This window comes from Phocoena sinus, chromosome 19, assembly GCF_008692025.1.
Source record: "Phocoena sinus isolate mPhoSin1 chromosome 19, mPhoSin1.pri, whole genome shotgun sequence".
NCBI classification, from domain to species: Eukaryota; Metazoa; Chordata; class Mammalia; order Artiodactyla; family Phocoenidae; genus Phocoena; species Phocoena sinus.
The window spans coordinates 4,851,299-4,871,195 of NC_045781.1; the positions used below are offsets into that span (position 1 = coordinate 4,851,299).

General features: G+C 40.5%; 1 protein-coding gene and 1 pseudogene across 1 annotated transcript in view; one reads left to right on the forward strand and one right to left on the reverse strand.

The window, feature by feature from the left end:
- LOC116743779 (zinc finger protein 160-like) overlaps positions 1–19,897 on the reverse strand; it is a 334,519-nt gene that overhangs the window by 170,368 nt on the left and 144,254 nt on the right. The window lies entirely within an intron of this gene.
- On the forward strand, positions 4,176–19,440 carry LOC116744000 (annotated as a pseudogene).

A 19,897-nucleotide genomic window follows, 5' to 3' on the forward strand; every position in this document is an offset into this window, starting at 1 on the left:
AATGAATTTTTTATTCACAGTGTAAATTCACAAGGGAATTCATTACAAGTGTGGAATAGGATAAGTATTTTAAAGAGCAATGCAGTTCTCATCAACAGAAAAGAATTTTTCCCCCTATTTCGCTTTCTCTTTAGTTTGCAACCATAATTTCATATAGATAAAATAAACTTACTGTCATAATCGTTTCACAGTATGTATAAGTTCATTATGCTCTACACCTTAAACTTAGAGTGATGTATGTCATTGTATAAAGAGTTGTTTATACAACTCATGTTACTGTGTAAATAGTTGGTTTTAAAAAGGCAAAGAATTAAAACACGTTGGACAAAACAAAGAATAATGCAGTTTATAACAATTTAAAAATATGTATTGCTGTTTTTAAGGCAATGGTTAGTGACCTAAATGATCACATGCCTTAGTCCTCCAGTCTTAGACTCCAGGTCCTGTCCCTGAGTTTCTGAAACGTGAGTAGTATGTTGAATTTGACCTTCTGCATTAACAGGGAATAGAAACGGAAAAGCTATTTTATAGGGTGTCATTAGGGAATAGATCATTCTACCCAGAGAGAGTTTTGTATTTGTAATAGAGACTAGTCCCCATTATTTCTTTTTAAAAAAAATTATTTATTTTGGGCTGCGTCGGGTCTTAGTTGCGGCATACGGGATCTTCGTTGCCACATGCAGGCTTCTCTGTAGTTGTGGCCCGCGGGTTCCACGGTGGGTGGGTTCTGTAGCTTGTGGTTCTCGGGCCCCAGTTGAGTCGCGCGAGCCAGTAGTTGTGGAGTGCGAGCTTAGTTGCCCCACAGGATGTGGGATCTTAGTTCCCTGACCAGGAACCGAACCCGGGTCCTCTGCGTTGCAAGGCGGATTCTTTACCACTGTACCACAAGGGAAGTCACGGCATTCTTATTTCTTAAAGTTACTTCAATTAATTCCCATTTAGGAAATGTTCCTGGATCCAACCGATGATCCATGTCAACCCCTCCCTCTGCTCCAGGAGACTCAGGTTTCGAGATCACTGAATTGCTTCCGCCTCACTAGCAGGATGTCAGAACAACCTGAGGGCAAAAATAGCTTTTTATTTAAACTCTTTTAGTCTTAAGAGGAAACATCTTGGCTTCAGACGTAATTGGCCCACACAGCCGTAACCTTTTACCCGCAAACTCTTGCAGAGAGTAACTTAAACCGGCCAAGGTACTGGAAGCACCAACCCCTCTCTGCTCCCAGTTCCTCCCTCCGGCGCTCAGTGAGCACACCTGGGTGCTCTACTCGCCCCGCCCCTCACTGGTAGGGCCCCGCCCCTCACTGGTAGGGCCCCGCCCCTCACTGGTAGGGCCTTCTCCCCTCACTGGTAGGGCCCCGCCCAGCCCCCGCCCCGGAAGCCTCGCCTCTAACTCCAGAAGCCCATTCCTAAGGACCCGGAAGCAGAGAGCGCGGAGCGGAGGTCACGGAGCGGAGCGTGCGTGTCTTCTTTCTAGCCTAAGTCTGTACAGCGCGGTACCGCTCTACCCCGTACTTGGGGTGTGGGAGTTTCTAGGGACTTTAAACCCCAGCGTCCGGCCCTACGCCCCAGTAAATCCAGACGTCGCCCTTACGGGTCGGGTATTTTTTCCCTGGGTTTGAAGTCTCGCAGAGGCCAGTCTTCTGACTCTTCTGCCTCTGGTCCACGTAGACACCGCTTTCCGCAACATTTTCCTGCTTATAACGTTACTTTCCCGGCCTCCCTTGTGAAGTCCTCTTCCGCGAGGTGGATGCGCGACCCCCAGCCTCACCCTCTCGGCCCCTGGAGGGCAGCGCCGGTCGCCCCGCTCCCGGACAGCCCGCGTCCTCTCCCCGGTCCTGGGATTCTGGAGAGCTCGCCCCTCTCCGGAGACCCCCTCCCTCCCAGCCCCTCTGTCCTCGCGTCCTCCTCAGGCCGGTCCTTCTGCTTCGCAGGCCTCTCCTTCGTAGTCAGCCCTTCCCCGCACCTCGCGTACGGGGCGGTGACCTGGGCCAGACGCGGGAACACCCAGTGTAGTTACTTCCCCAATTCCACCCCGTTAGAAAATATTCCCTTCTGGTAGATGGGCATTTTATACATGAGTGAATGGAATCAGGAAAAGCAGAGACAGAGAGGCTGAGATCGAAGTAAAAAAACTGAGGAGAAAAGAATGAGGGAGAACCAGTGGGAACATAGAGGGTGGCTGAAGGACGTGCAAAGATAGTTAAATGAAAGTGATTAAGTCTTGAAAGTAGCAGGTGAATATAATGGAGAAAGAACTTAAGCCGGATCTGCAGAGATTGCACGGCAACATAAGGAAGGGGACCTGGATCAGCCTTAGAAGGGGATAACAATGGAGTCACTTCACACAGAGTAGGGGGAGATGATAAAAGAGTTGGAACCTTGGCCTCCAGAGTATCATGGTGCTGGGAGAAAAACCGGACAAAGAGTGACAAGAAGAGCAGAGGAAGAGAGAGAGCAGGAAGGAAGCACAGCCACCTGGGGTGCCCGAGAGTGGGGAGGAAGGTAGAGTAACAGAGACGGAAGGAGTGTAACTGGAGGCATGGTGTAACCGCAGAGATGGGGGAAGAAAGAAGTATATAGAGATTTAGGACAGTCATACAGGTTGAGGAGAAGGACCATCAAGAGGGGGAACAGTTTGCAGAGCGGGGCAGGACAGGTGTGAGGGAAGAAATGGAGAGGAAGGGCAGGAACAGGAAAGTAGAGGAAAAGAAATAGAGAAAGGCAGAAACGAAATAGGGAGACAGATAAACAGACTAAAATGGAAACACCTAATAGTGCAGATGGAGGGGGAAAGTGGATCCAGATGGGTGGTGAGTTGTTTGGATGTGGATGATTATGTTGTGATAATAATGATTTGAGTCTTTAGAATCTAATGTATTTAACATTTGTTTAAATTATACAGGTGAGGATGAGAATTGCACAACTCCTGCCTATAAGGCCTGTGCATTTTGTAATTATTTGTATCAGAAGAAAACTTCCATTTGCAAACCCTATTAAGCAGAGAGGCAGTGACTTGATTCACTTAGATGTGGGTCACCCCCTTCCCTTTTCCTGGTGTGGAGTAGAGCTCAGGGGAGAAAAGTGGAGCAAGAAAAGATTGACTGTGTCACTACATGGTGCCTTTTAAAGGAACATTGAAAGTGTGTTTTGTAATGGATTTACTTCTTTTCTTTTTGTTTCTTTACATTTAATTCTTTTGTAGCTTGAAATAAATCTTAGTTCATTCAATTTCTTTGTTCCTCTGAATAATTTTTAACTTCTGAAAGAAGCTTTGCTGGCCTCCAATATTCTATACATGTCATTCATTGCATCGTTAAGAAGGAACTATGTAATTTCCGCATTTAGGGGATTTTCCTGTTTTCCTTATGCTTTCTGTTTGTAGTTTTATTTCATTGTGGTTAGAGAAGATACTTTTTTTTTTTTGTTTGGTCTTGTCAGGTCATAGTTCCCTGACCAGGGATCGAACCTGTGCCCTTGGCAGTGATCGTGTGGAGTCCTAACCACTGGACCTAGCACCAGGGAATTACCATAGCCTCAGTTTTGTTTTTTTCAAAACGTTGACACCGGTCTTCTGGATTAAAAATAACAAATTATTGCTTTTAAAAATTTGTTTCAAATTTATCCCTGGCTTGAGTGACTTAGTGACTCTGACTCCCCCCATTCCTGAGGGCTGAGATCTGGGCTGAGGGGCTCTGCTCTGCGTGGGGATGGATCAGGGCTGGTCTGTGACCTGAAGGGGATCGTCGGGTCCAGCTGAGGTGCCCGCTGCTGCTGTGTACATGAGGGCCTCACCAGGAGGGGAGAGTGACTTGGTTTTTTGTTTTATTTTTGTTTGTTTTTGGCCTTGCCACACGGTTTTTGGGATCTCAGTTCCGTGACCAGGGATTGAACCTGGGCCACAGCAGTGAGAGCCTAGAATCCTAACCACTAGGCCACCAGGGAAGTCCCAGGGAAGCGTGATCTGAAGGAAAGTGTGGGAAACTTCACCTTTTGGTGTCTGTGTGGGAGTTTACTGTCCTGAGTCCCACCTGGGACAGTGGGCAGCAGAGGACCGTCTGTTCTACATGCTGAGGGCTTCCCTGTGTGTGTGGTTGTGACTCAGAAAGGGGGTGTATTGATTCTAAGCATTAAACAGTATCTTTCAAACTTTCAAGATTGACTGCTAAAGAATCATGTTGCCTAAGGAGTATGCCCGGAAGAGGAGGAAGAGGAAAGAACTGGAGGTTGGAATGGCTCTTTCTCAGGTAAAGTCATATTCTCAGTTGATTATTTCATCTTATTTCTTGAAATGCCATTCTTTGGACTCACTAATCTTCTCTGACTCTGAAGTATCCTGCCTGACACCTGTACATCACAGTCACCAGGGCCTTCCCTCAGGGCCTGTCATGTCCACTTGGATTCCATCTCCACACAATCCTGTGACCTGGATCTGGCACTTGTGAAGTTTCTCTGCTGGGCATAGTCCTGGGCAGGGCTTCACACCCATGGATGGGTCAATGCTGTTGGGCACCAGGGATTGTAAAGGGGCCCCATCTGAATGCACTGTCCTCTCTTTACAAAACAGAATGAAAAAAAGAAAAAAAAAAAACAGAATGAAGAAGCTACACGTGGAAGGCAGATATTAATATGCAGAAATGCCTGGTAAGTTCTGGAAGAGACCAATAAGGAGAAATTTGTTCTGAGTTTTTATAATACATTCTCAGCTAAATGACTCTGTCACTGATTTCAACATCTTCATGATTGGGAATGGAATGGCAAGTTCAGAAATAGACATCAGTGATAAGAGGGTGTTTTATTCCATTATCCATTTTAAACTATGAAATCAACCTAAATTGTTGAGATTTGGAAGTTCTTGGAATCAGTTTTGATACCTCCATTCTTCAGTTTTTTGTCTTTTCACTGTGTTGGTTGTGTCCTTTGACACATAGAAGGTTTTACCTCTGATGTAGGCAAGGTTTCAGCTTCATTCTTTGGCAGGGAGGTATCCAGTTTCCCAGCAGCATTTGTTATTGAGACTCTCTTATTTTCATTTTGTCGTCTAAGCACCTTTATGAATACATTTTACATATATGCAAAGGATTATTTCTGAGCATTCTCTTGTGTTCATTTGGTTTATGTATCTGTGTTTATACCAATACCACACAATCTCGATTGCTTTGTGATATGTTTTGAAATCTAAAAAAGGGAGGTCCCCGTCTTTCTTCTTATTCAAGAGACTTTGGGCTATTTGTGGTTTTTTGAAATTCTCTATGACTTTTAGCATGATTTTTTCTGTTTCTTCAAAAATTGCCATGGGAATTTTGACAATCATTCCATTGAATCTGTAGCACACTTTGGGTAGCTGGGATACTTTAAGAGTATTAAGTCTTCTCGTCCATGTATATGGAATGACTATTTATTTGTATCTTAAAATTTCTTTTAGCACTGTTAAGTAGTTTTCAGTGTATACTTCTTTCACCTTCTTGGCGAATTTATTCCTAAATATTGATATTTCATTTGTTTTTAATGCTATAATAAATAAGATTGTTTTCTAATTTTCCTTTGATACTGTTCATTGTGTATAGAAACGCAACTGAAAGTTTTTGCATGTTGGTTTTGTATACTGCAATTTTTCAAAACATGTATTTTGATATAGCAGTTTTCTTGTCAAAAGGTTACGGCTTCTTCATATCAAACCTTGTCTAGGAAAGAAGATAATTTTACTTCTTTTTCAATTTGGATTACTTTGATTTCTTTTTCTTGTCTAATTGCTCTGGCTAGGGGTTTCAGTACTTTGTTGAAGAGTAGTGCAGAAAGTATGCATCCTTGCCTTCCTCCTGATCTCAGAGGAAAAGCTTTCAGTCTTTCATGTTTGCGTATGACTTTAGCTGTGCTCTTTTCATAAATGGTGTTTATTATGTTGAGATAATTACTGTTTCTAGTTTGTTGAGTGTTTGTCTTTTTTTTTTTTTTTTTCTAATATTTATGTTTATTTATTTATTTGGCTGCACTGGGTCTTAGTGGCAGATCCTAATCTTCCATCTTCATTGTGGCATGGGAGATCTAGTTCCCTGACCAGGGATTGAACCTGGGTCCCCTGTATTGGGAGTGCGGAGTTGTAGCCACTGGATTTGGACCACCAGGGAAGTCCCAAGTGTTTATATCTTGAAAGTTTGTTGCATTTTGTCAAATGCTTTTTTCTGCAGTAACTGAGATGATCCTTTGTGACATTTTTTTTTTTTTTTGTGTGTGTTACGCGGGGCTCTCACTGCTGTGGCCTCTCCCGCCACGGAGCACAGGCTCTGGATGCGCAGCCTCAGCGCCCACGGCTCACGGGCCCAGCCACTCTGCAGCATGTGGGATCCTCCTGGACCGGGGCCCGGACCCGCGTCCCCTGCATCGGCAGGCGGACGCTCAGCCACTGCGTCACCAGGGAAGCCCCCTTTGTGACATTCTTTCCTTTATTTTGTTAATGTGGTGTACCACATAATTGATTTTTGTATGTTGAGTCCTCCTTACCCCTTATATAGTGATATAAATAAAATCCACTTGATCATGATGTCAGGTCTTTTTAATGTGGTGTTGAATTTGGTTTGCTAATGTTTTGTTAAAGATTTTGTATCAATATTCATCGGGGATATTGATTTCTAGTTTTCCTTTCTTCTGTTTTTGTCTGGGTTTGGTATCAGAATCATGATGGCTCCATACGTTGAGTTTGTGAGTGTTCCCTCTTCAACTCTAACATTTTTAGCAAGATTAGTGGTAATTCTTTTGTAAATGTTTGGTAGAATTGGGTTCTGGGTTTTTTTTGTTTGTTTGAAGTTTTTGATTACTGCTTGAATGTCTTTAGTTATAATTGGGTTCAAATTTTTTTTATTTCTTAAGGATTAAGATTTAGTAGGTTATATGTTTCTAAGAATTTACCTGTATCTTCTCCATTCTATAATTTGTAGGCATTTTTGTTCATAATACTCTTTTATAATCCTTTAAAACATTTCTTTGACATTATTTGCAATCTCTCCACTTTAGTTTCTGTTTTCAGTTATATGAATCTTTTTTCTTAGTCCAGCTAAGTGTTTTTCCATTGAATTTTTCAAAACGCCAACGCTACTTTGCTTTTATATTTTTCTGCTTTGTATTTTGTTAATCTCTGGTCTAATCTTTATGATTTACCTCTTTCCTTTTGCTAAATTTGGGTTCAGTTTGATTACTTTCCCCCTACTTCATAGAGGTATAAAAATAGATTTCTGGTTTGAGATCTTTTCTTTTTCTTATTTTAAGCATTTAGATTTCCTTTTTTAGTACTGCCTAAACTGTGTGTTCAAAATTTTGGTATGTTGTATTTTCATTTTCAGCCCAATATTTAAAAATTCCCTTGTGATTTGTTCCTTGACCCATTGGTGCTTTAAAAATGAGTTGTTTAGGGAATTCCCAGGCAATGCGGTGGTTAGTGCTCCACACTTTCACTGCTTAGGGCCTGGGTTTGATCCCTGGTTGGAGAACTAAAATCTCACAAGTGGCGTGGTGTAGCCAAAAAGGAAAGAAAGAAAGAATGAATGAATGAATAAAATATTTCAACTTAAAAAAAAAGAATGAGTTGTTTAATTTCCACAATTTGGGGAATTTTCTTTTTTCTTCTGCTGTTTATTTTTAGTTTTATTTTATTATGATAGAGAACATACTTTTTATGATCTCAATCTCTTAACATTATTAAGATTTGCATTTTGCCTTAATACGTGGTCTGTTGTGGAGAATGTTCCATGTGTGCTTGAGAAGCATGTTTCTGCTGCTCTTGTTGGGTGGAGTGATCTGTACATGTCTGTTATGTCTATTTGGTCTACAGTGTTGTTCAGGTCCTCTGTTTCCTTGTTGATGTTCTCTTTGGTTCCATCCATAAGTAAACATGAGCCATTGAAGTCTCATACTATTCTTGTGCTGTTTCTCTCTTCATTTCTGTTAATGTTTGCTTCCGTTTTCTTGGAGATCTAATGTTATATTTGTATATTGTTTTTGTTTTATCTTTTTGATAAATTGACTGTTTTATCATTATATAATGTTTTTTGTCTTTTTATTTTTTTCTGGTATTATGGAGTCACCCCTGCTCTCTTTAGGATGGAATATCTTTTCCATCCTTTCACTTTGCACCTTTCCGTGTCTTTCGATGTGTGAATGTTCACAGTTTTAAATCTCTGATATGCTCTCTCTGTGGCTCTCGCTCTCGCTCTCGGTTTTCCTCCTGTTACTTCCTCTAGTGGTCCCTGCTCAGGAAACCTGTACAGTGGTGAAAGGCAGGAACCCTGGCCAGCCCGCTTCACTGCACTGTAACTTCAGAGGGAATGCATGAAGTATTTCCTTTTCATCATGATGTTTGTTTGAAATGTGTTTTTTAATAATAATTTTTTTCCACATTCTTTTTTTCATGATTTTTAATTCTCCAAGAAGTTTATAACTTCACTGTTGTGATAAACTTTTTCTTAATCTGTGAAAATAATGTAGAATACTACTATTCTAATTTTGAATCGATTTTTAAATAATTAATTAATGAATGGCTGCGTTGGGTCTTTGTTGCTGCGTGTGGGCTTTCTCTAGTTGCGGCAAGCAGGGGCTACTCTTCGTTGTGGTGCATGGGCTTCTCATTGCAGTGGCTTCTCTTGTTGTGGAGCACGGGCTCTAGGTGCGTGGGCTTCAGTAGTTGTGGCATGCAGGCTCAAGAGCTGTGGCGCGCAGGCTCAATAGTTGTGGCTCACACACTTAGTTGCTCCGCGGCATGTGGGATCTTCCCAGACTAGGGCTCGAACCTGTGTCCCCTCCATTTGGCAGGCAGATTCTCAACCATTGTGCCACCAGGGAAGTCCCAAATCAATGTTTTATTATTAGAAAAAACAAGGAAACTCTTGGCCCATTGTTAATGCCCAAGTATGTAAATTTTAATGGCTGAAGTTGTATTTATATTTTTGAATATAGTTATTGAGATTGGAGTTAAAGTATTTTTTTTTATGATCATACCATTTTTCTTTTAGTAGCCTATTATGGAATCATGTTGACAAACTAAATTCAGTACAGTTGATACATTTTCATTGTCTGAAAGATGCTGAAATACCCGTGAATAAAAGGGTGATTAAAAAATTGAAAATATGTCAGGAAACAACTATCATTTCAGTAATTTAGTGTGGACATGTGTGTGCATAAGTTCATGGATGTGCACGGCATCCCTGGTTTAGATAAACAACATGATTTTAAAACTATGTATTACATCTTTTGTAGTCGAAATTATATCTTCAGTATACTCATTGGCCTTGAATTTTTTCTATGCTATCATGTTAACGGTTTAAATTGTAGTAAGATTACTAAAATTTTTAATATATGTGTGTGCGTGCCCACATTTATAATGGCCTTTCATGCTTTTCTGCATTCACCTTGGACTTTTTTCAGGTTTTCTCAGGTATCCATCTGTGTGTCCTTTTAATGCTCTCTGTTACTTATCTGTTTGATTTTTAAGTTTCAGTTTCAGAGCCCAACCCTCTGAGTTTAGGTGCTTGCTGTGTCATTTGTTAACTTCTTGACCTGAGTCAAGTTTCTCAGAGGGTCTCTGACACAGTTTTTTCTTCTGTAAGATGGGAACAGATCTTTCTCTAATGAGCTGTTACGTTGATGATATGTTCATACCCGTAAAGCACTTTATAGAGTACTGTTTAGATTAATATTACAGTAATTTAGAGTAATAAGAAGTGTTCCAGGGACTTTCCTGGTGGTCCAGTGCTTAAGCATCCGCCTTCCAATGCAGGGGATGCGGGTTCGATCCCAGGTCAGGGAACTAAGATCCCCCATGCCACAGGACAACTGAGCCCCTGCGCCACAACTAGAGAGAATCCCGTGCGCTGCCCTGAAGAGCCCACACGCTGCAATGAAAGATCCTGCATGCCACAACAAAGATCCCACTTGCCACAACTAAGACCTGACACAGACAAATAAATAAAATAAATTAATTAAAAAAGAAAAGTATTCCCAAACTTTTAATCATTGTTGTTATAATCATCATAATTGAAGATTTTGACTTTTCTCTAGAGCCATTGTGGACTTTGTCTCTCTCAAGACGCCACTCAGACTGCAACTCATCAAGATATTGACTTTCAGTTACTGTGTAGAACATAGTATCAAACGCATCTGGATAGACAACCCATTTTTGAGTTTTATTTATAGATGTTTCATGGATTTTCCACAAAGATGAAAAACCCTTAGTAATTGGAAGATATCATAATCTCTTATGAAAAAGCATAAGAAGTTAAAATTAGAGGCACATAATGTCTCCCAATACTTCTACATGGACCTGGTAGAACATACACTTCAACCAAGTCAATCCTTACCCCTTACTCCTCTTTTCCTTTTGTATGAAGATGTGAACTCTCCTCATGGCTCCTTGGTGAAAATATATTTTCATTTTAGGAACGGTTGACTTTTGAGGATGTGGCCATCGAATTCACTCAGGAGGAGTGGGAATGCTTGGACCCTGCTCAGAGGGCCTTGTACAGGGACGTGATGGTGGAGACCTACAGGAACCTGATCTCCTTGGGTGAGGATAACTTCCCTCCACAGCTGGGATTTGCCTTTGCATCTTACCCTCTGTGCCTCTTGGGAGGCCCTGTTTCCTTTGATCTGAAAAGCCTGTGGACTCAGACATGAAGTGCCATCATGCGTTTAAACTGACCCTTTCTTTGGATAATCTGTCCATTTCATGTTACATCAGGAGTTGTTCCAGAGCTTAATTATGTATAAAGCTCAATGGCAAACTTTAAACAAATACCCAATTTCCCATTTTCTACCTTTTGGCTTTTGACTTAGTGTTTCTAGGAAGAGAGCTCAATATTTGCATATTATATACTGTTCCTGATGCATTTAGAAGGAGGCAGTGGATGAATTTGTGAAATATTTTTCCTGACCCACCTGTAATGTCCTCACTCCTCAGTTGAAGAAGGAGCTGTGATTTTCAGAAAACCGTAGCACTTTACATTTTTTGTTCTGATAGGCAGTTCTGTTTTTGATCTGAATATTATCTCCCTTTTGGAGCAAGAGAAAGAGCCCTGGACTGTGATGTGTGATGTGAAAAGACCCAAAAACCGAATGGGTGGGAATGTGTGACAAGTGTGAACACAGATGGGATCTCATAAGGGCAGAGAGGAAGCCACAACATTAATAGTGTTTGGGAAACTTTTCTCACGGTGGAGAGTTTTTTTTTGGGAAAACAGAAGTTCATTTATTGAAAAGTCTCAGAGGATAGTTTTCATCTCCTGGAGTTATCACCCTGTCCTTCATCATGGAAAATGCTTTCTTTTGCCCTGCAGTGGTACTGCAGCTCCACCAGAGACAAAGGCAAGGTCTTTATCATGATCTACAACACTCATCGTCTGGCTTTTGTGAACTGGTTGCTTGACTTTGAGGAGCATGAGGCGGGCTGTTTTAAAGGGGTCTCTTGCCGCTTCATGTCTCCTTCTGGTCTTGATTCCCCTGGATGCTCAGTTCTTAGTCCCCGTAGATCAGAGCTGATGCGTCTGGAGTCCCACCTCTGAGCCCATCCCGGTTTGATCAGAGTTGCTGTACTTGGAAGAAGTAATCAGAAGATGTGGAAAAACTGGCTGCTCTGTATTCCACGTGGCCCCTCAGCACCTGCCGTAGCTGTCTCAGGTCCTCTCTGCTGGTTTAGATCCCTCAGCCGTTTCTTCTGTTCAGGAGTGTGTGGAACAGCTAGGTGGATTTGATCTTCTGTGCTTGTACTTAGGAAAACTGTAAGGACAGTGGATGGAGAGATCCTCTTTTTGATCCTAAATACTACCAGGAGACCAGTGGTGAATCTGTCAGGCTCTTAGCTTGGCATCTGTGGATTGAGCACATGGTCCCATCTCAAGATCCTTTAATGTCTGACCCTCACATGTTGCATTGTTTTTTGCTCCTGTACTGCTCTCCTTAGTCTCGGAATGTCGACTCTTCCTGATTTTACATTCTGCTTAGTTTGTATGATTTCATCTCTTAAATTCCTTTGCAGTATAGTCCTAAGGTCTGAAATTTTGTCTGGTTTCTTTGCTCTGATAATGTACCCATGTGTAATAGGGAACTTGTGGTGGATTCTCTAGGGATTGTTTACTGGTTACCAGAAAACCTTTAATGGAGACACTTTCCGTCATGTTGTAATATTTTCCTCCTCCGTTCAAAGTCACCACTTGAAGCTACTCATTGGAGTGGTCAGCACATTTTGAGACACGAGGTAGAAAGTATCACGAGAGCCTGTCTGATAAGTCTTTCCAGGTGTTTTTCTGGCTTTGGGGACTGTCACAAAAGCCTGTCTCAAGGGCACTATGACAATGTTGTTCACATATACCAACGATCATACATTTTAGCCTCTGTAAATGGTGTAGAAATTTATCCCAGGATGTTAAATATGAACTGATCTGTTGTTGATGCCACATTTTTCGTTGCCTGTGTGCCATTGTTCATTTACCTCAACAGCTAATATTGAAGAATCTTAATGAGGGAGCTTATGAAGTGGAATGATACTTTCAGTGATGAAGCATCATTTGCTTTTTTTAAGACAGTGGTACTTTCATTTTGTATATTCATATGCATTATACGTGATTCTTATTTGTATTTATTATTAAGTTCATACATTTTGTGTTAATCTTCGTGTTTTTGTTTTTATGTTTGCAATGTGTGGGTTGGTTGATTGGGGAAGGCCCCCCCCCCGCCCCGCCATGGTAGAATTGATCAGTCCCTTTTAGAGTTCTTTATGTATTCTAGATGTTAATCTGTTATCAAATATATAATTTGCAAATATTTTCTCTTATACCATAGAGTCTTTTCACTTAGAGCATGCTTTAATTCACAGTATTTTATAATTTTGATATAGTCCAATTTATCTGTTTTTCTTTCGTGGGCTGTGTTTTTTAGTGTTATCTGATAAGTCCTTGGTGAATCCAATGTCAAGAAACTTTCCTTGTATGATTACTTCTAGTAGTTTCATACACTTGGGAGTTAGGTTTAGCTTTTTGAACCGTCTTGAGTTAATTTTTTTCTGTCGTGTAAGACAGTGGTGCAACTAAATACTTTTGTTAGTGGGTTTCCAGTTTTCTCAACACCTTTTGTTCAGTAGACTGCCCTTCTCCCATTGAATGGTCCTGACACCCTTGTGGAGCATCAGTTTAGCATATACACAAGTTTTTTTTTCTGATGTCTCTGTTCTGTTTCAAGGATCCCTCTCTCTGTCTTGATGCCAGTACCATATTGTTTTGGTAAGTTTAGCTTTGGAAGAAGTTTTGAAATAAGTGTGAGACCTTCAACTTTGTTTTTTTTCAAGCTTATTTTTGTTATTCAGGGTTTCTGGAGATTCCATATGAAACATCGGATGGATTTTTCTGTTTCTTTGGGAAAAAGCTATTGGGATTTCACTAGGGGATAATTTGACGTGTTGACCGGTTTGTGTAGTATTGACATCTGGACAGTATTGACTTTCAGTCTAGGGACTTGAGATACCTTTGCATTTATTAGTGTCTTTTATAAGCTTTCTCAGTGGTCTCTTTTTTTTTTTTATATTTATTTAATTATTCGGCTGCGCCAGGTCTTAGTTGCACCACTAGGGATCTTTAGTTGCAGCATACAGGATCTTTAGCTGCGGCATGTGAACTCTTAGTTGCAGCATGTGGGGTCTAGTTCCCTGACTAGAGATGAACCCGGGCCCCCTGCATTGGAAGTGCAGATCCTTAGCCACTGGACCATCAGGGAAGTCCTTCAGCAGTCTTTTTAATTTGCAGTGTACAAGTCTTTCCTGTCATGTATAACATTATGTCTAAGTATTTTATTATTTGACGTTATTGTAAATGGAATTGTTTTCTCAATTTCTGTTTTGATTGTTCATTTTTAAGGTTTAGAAACCGAATTGATTTTTGCATGTTGACTTGGTGTCTTGTAAGTTTATTGCAGTTTTTCATTATTTCTAGCAGTTTCTTTTTTTTACAGAATCTTCAGGGTTTTCTCTTTTTTTTTTTTTCTGGTACGCGGGCCTCTCACTGTTGTGGCCTGTCCCGTTGCGGAGCACAGGCTCCGGACGCGCAGGCTCAGCGGCCATGGCTTACGGGCCCAGCCGCTCTGTGGCATGTGGGATCTTCCTGGACCAGGGCATGAACCCGTGTCCTCTGCATTGGCAAGCGGACTCTCAACCACTGCACCACCAGGGAAGCCCTTCAGGGTTTTCTACATGTTATATAATGTCAGAGATAATTTTGCTTCCTCTCATTATTGGGATCCCTATTATTTCTTTTTCTGCGTCTGTGTTCTTTCTAGGGCTTCGGGTATTATGTTTTTTTAGAAATACTGAGAGCAGATATCCTCGTCTTGTTTCTGATCTTAGAGGAAAAGTTTTCATTCTTTCACCATTAAGTATGATGAGAGCTCTGAGGAGCTACTCCATTGAAGCATGGCTTTCAGCATAGTCCTCTACCTTTTCTGAACAGAGAGCATATTCAAACATAATGAGGTTGAACCCAAGTTTGTGTGCTCAGTGAGGCCAAACAAACTGAAACTTCGGAGTTTGGAGCAGAGAAAGGTTTATTAATCAAAGAGGCACCAACCCGGAAGATGGTAGACCTAAACTTGCCTCAAATGCATCTTGCGGGTTGGCCAGGGTGTAAGATTTTTGGAAAGAAAAGGAGAGAAGGGAGGGGAGTGTCTGCGATCCCAGCTTCCCTGTAAGATCTCAGCTGCAGACTTTGGGCACCACGTTGTGGCATCTTCCTGATTATTCCGTAGGTTCCTGCAAAACAAATTCCTAATCACAGTCTTCTGATCCCTTAACTTCCTTCTGGGAGAAAGCAAAAGCAATAGTTGTGACATTTTATTATTTACTTAGAACCGATGTGATGGCTTAAGAATTTTACTTCTCACTTGGCCCTCTGTCATCAATTTTTTCAGTCCTCTTGGGGCAGCTGGTTGAAGCCACAGTTTGGGCTCATAGATCAAGGTATCAGTTTAAGCTATGAGTCATGGGAAAGATTATGTTGGGCTTGCTTTTCCTTTCTTTCTGCATTCCCTCCTTCCCCTAATGAGTATCTGCTTGAATCTGCTCTTTGAAACTCAGGGAAGATCCAGGAGACCGAAGCCTTTTTCTACCAAGAGGAATCACGGCACTTGGAAAGGCTTTTGGTATCTAGGAGGTATCTAGGAGGGCCCTGCTGGGTCCCATTTGTTTCAATCCCCCGTTTTCTTTGATACTGCTCAGTCTTGAGGGGAACAGGTGTGGGAAGACAAGAAATGGAATAAAATTTTGGATAGAGAGGTTAATCAAACTCAGCAGGGGAACACAGATTTAGGGAGACTCACTTTTACAATCATGGCCTCCTACTCTACTGGACTGTTTATTCGGTTTCTTTGTATCTGCACGTGTGTGTACAGAAGAAACTCATTCTTCTCCTTTAGATGGCCTTTTCCTGTTTTTTTTTCTTCTGATTTTTGCTAAGAATATTCTTGTGCAATCTCCTGGAATATTATGTGTTTTTCTGGAATGTAAGTATGACAGTGGAAATTATGGAATATACAGTTGGATACATTACACAGCAAATCATATAATAGATACAATCCTGCTTTCTCCCTACAGCATTGCACTCTCTCCCTTTTTAAATCTCTCTTCTTTCTGTCCTATACTCATAGTATAATTCTCATAGTTAAAAATCGACAGTATCATATGAATTGCTAAACCAATTCTTTTTTTTTAAGGTCAGTATTTTAGTTGCCCTCGTACAGTTATATTCACACAGGTACGCAGTCACCAGCTGTGCTCCCATGTATACATATACGCTGCCCACCACTCAAATCCTTTCTCAGTCCTGACTTTTCCTCACATGGTATCTTGATGTCCTGGAAACACTGTCATTTGCTCCAATATTTAAGTTGTTCTCCTTGTGGTCCCCAAATCGACAGCACTCCTTCACCCATCCATCCACATTCCACATCACTCACACTGTAGAAATGATCCCTCATAATCTGTTGAACAACTTTCTCAGGACATGACCCAAGGCATTACCTGCCGCAGTGATGACTCAGAAACCATTTCCCAGAGGGACGGCCGAATAAACTTAGTAGTTACACAGCTGACTTCTTCTTGCATCTCCCTTGACGTTTTCTTTCTAAACTTCTGGTATTAGTTGTATTATTTGGTAATCTGTCCTGCCTGTGGGTGGTCATGCTTAAGAATGAGCGTTCTCAGTCTATGGGTCCAGATTCAAGTTATGGTTCTGTCACCTCTTTCTGTGTCAGTTGGGTTAATGTACATAAACCTGTGCATCTACTGCCCTGATTTTAAAAATCATGTTAATTTACCTCAAGCCTTTTAAAACAAATTTTTGCTGTTAGATGGCTTAGAATATTGCATGTTTTTTCATAAATAGTGAAAAGTTACTTTTTTAGAAAAAGATATGTTAATATTCTGTCATGTTTTTCATGATACACCTTTGTCTTCATTATATCCTGCTTGCTTTTCGTTTGCACTTTGTTCTCAGCAACGTGTCTGACCTCAGTTAATGAGTATACAAAGTGTTCACTGTTCATTCCATATATTTTGGAACTACCTTTTTTTTTTTATTTTATTTTATTTTTATTTTTATTTTTTTTGTGGTACGTGGGCCTCTCACTGTTGTGGCCTCTCCCGTTGCGGAGCACAGGCTCCGGACGCGCAGGCTCAGCGGCCATGGCTCACGGGCCCAGCTGCTCCGCGGCATGTGGGATCTTCCCGGACCGGGGCATGAACCCATGTCCCCTGCATCGGCAGGCGGACTCTCAACCACTGCGCCACCAGGGAAGCCCTGGAACTACCTTTTTAATGGTACTGCATAGATAGGGAATTCTCTACTTATTGCCTGATAGAGAACTGAAGAATATTTTACATATTAATTTATACGTGTGATTTACAGGTGGTGGTTGTTCGGCATGTATTATACAATACGACTAACATGTACTACTTGTTAATGTTATAAAATGCTTTTCCTTTTGGGTACATAGTTTTATAGCATGATTTAGAAGAATGCATTATTTTCTTAACTGTTTTGTTGGATTCTTCACTTCCTCTACGCTGTATCTGTTTTACAATTCTAAAGAGCCAGTTACTTAGATTATTCATTGGCAGAGCTAATTTTGTATTATTTACCATTACAATATATTGTCAGTTATTTAGCATTGATTTATGTATAGGAAGTAGGCAGAATATATCTGCAGTATAAAAATTTTTCTCCTCAGTTATGAGCCAGCAGCATGTTTACTGTTAATGAGTATGGTCTTTGGGGTGATGGTGGAAAAATACCATTTCTCTGAGAGCTGACATATGTTTGTCAAATGTGAGCGTTTTTGTCTTAGGAGTTTGAAACTAGACTACCCTAAAAGTAATTTGAATTATATTTTATCACTCTTTCTTTAGTTAAGCATTACATGCTTTGAGTTTATCAAACTTTTAAGATCATGTTTGGAAAGTTTCCTAACTGTGCTTGGTATAAGTATTACTTTTGGTGTAATATCATGTATTCAACACGAAATATTTATTTGTGAATTGTAGTGACAGGATACCTATAGATGTTTATGTCTTGTAGATATTTTTCCTATACATGTGATCAAGCAATTACAACCAAAAGTGAACGCTGATCCAGGAGAAGCGTTCCAAACACTGACGTTGGGAAGACCTGAAAACCATGAAGTCAAACATTTGCACATCAGAGAAATCCAGGAAGATATGTATGACTTTGAGTGTTGGTGCAGAGGTAATGAAAGAAATGACAAAGGAATGCCTATAACCCATAATGGAAATCTCACTGCTGAAAGAGATTGACATGGTAAAAGGGATGTAGGAATCAAACCCATTGGAAATAGGCTTGGATTAAATGTTCAAGAGAAACTGCAGATATTTAAAACTGATGGGATATTTTATGAATGTAATGAAGTTGAAAGATCTAACAACAGTAGTTCCTCATTTTCACCACTTCAAAGAATTCCTCCTAATGTCAAAACCAACGTCCCTAATACATATGAGAATGATTTTATCCATCTTTCAATACAGACACAAGATCAGAAAGCACTCAGGGAAAGACCTCACAAATGTAATGAGTGTGGCAAAACCTTTCTTCAGGGATCTCACCACATTAGATATCGGATCATCCACACAAGAGAGATTACATAAATGTGATGTATGTGGCAGAGTCTTTAGTCATAATGCAAAGCTTGCAACCCATCAGAGGATTCATACTGTGGAGCAGCCTTACAAATGTAATGAGTGTGGCAAAACCTTTGATGGCAGCTCATACCTCAGGAGACATCAGATCATTCATATAGGAAAAAGTGTATATAAATGTGATGTATGTGGCAAACTCTTTAGCCAAAACTCACACCTTGCTGCTCTTTGGAGGGTTCATACTGGAGAGAAACCGTATCAGTGTAATGACTGTGGCAAGGTTTTTAGTCAGTATGGAACCCTTGCAAGTCTTCAGAGAGTTCATACTGGAGAGAAACCTTATGAATGTAATGAATGTGGTAAGGCCTTTAGTCAAAAACCATATCTTCAAGTTCATTGCCGAATACATACTGGAGAGAAACCTTTCAAATGAATGTGGCAATTTCTTCAGTCTAAAATCACACCTTACAAGTCATCAAAATTCACATCTTACAGATCATCAGAGTACATAACGTGGAGAAAGCTTTCAGATGTAATGACTGTGGCAAGGCCTTTAGTGTAAAGGGAGCCCTTCTTTTAAGTTATCAGAGAATTCATAGTGGAGAGAAACCTTACAAATGTAATGAATGTGGTAAGGCCTTTCGACAAAAGTCACATCTTCGAATTCTTTGGAGAATTCATACTGGAGCTAAACCTTTCAAGTGTAATGAGTGTGGCAAGTTCTTTAGTCGAAATTCATATCTTATAAGTCATCAGGGGGTACATATTGTAGAGAAAACTTTCAAATTTAATGAGTGTGGCAAGGCCTTTAGTGTAAAGGGAGCCCTTTTAAGGCATGAGAGAGTTCATACTGGAGAGAAACCTTACAGCTGTGATGAGTGTGGAGAGGCCTTTTGTCGAAAATCACATCTTCGACTTCATTGGAGAATACATACTGGAGAGAAACCTTTCAAATGTAATGAATGAGGCAAGGCCTTTTGTCAAAAATCACACCTTCGAGTTCATTGGAGAATTCATACTGGAGAGAAACCTTTCAAATATAATGAGTGTGGCAAGATGTTTAGTCGGAAATCAAACCTTGCAGGAAATCAAACCTTGCAGTTCATAAGAGAATTCACACTGGAGAGAAACCTTTCAAATGTAATGAGTGTGGCAAGGCCTTTAGTGTAAAGGGAAACCTTTTAAATCATCAGAGAGTTCATACTGGAGAGAAACCTTACAAATGTAATGAATGAGGCAAGGCCTTTAGTCAAAAATCACATCTTTGAGTTCATTGGAGAATACATACTGGAGAGAAACCACTCAAAGCAATATGGTTTGCTAAGTCTCATGTTTGAAGATCAAAAATGTAGAACAGTGAGAATTTATGTTGAAGAGTGAACTTTCAAATGTAATGGATGTTGTAAATTTTTACATCAAGTATGCGCACCTTTGGTGTTGAGAGCATTCATACAGGTCAAAATATATACACATGGAAGCTCTTTGAAATAGTGTGTCTGTATGGTTCACCCAAGAACACATATCTGGGAGAATTCTTAAAAATGTAAGGCATCTGGTGAATATTTTGAGCAATTCTAACAACAGCCCATACACTAGAGAATGCATACTAGGAATAAATCTTTACCTCTTTGAGATATTACATACAGCAGAACCATGACAAGGCACCCGCTGTTAAAACTTATGACATGATATGTATATTTGAGGAAGAAGGACATGTATGGAAAT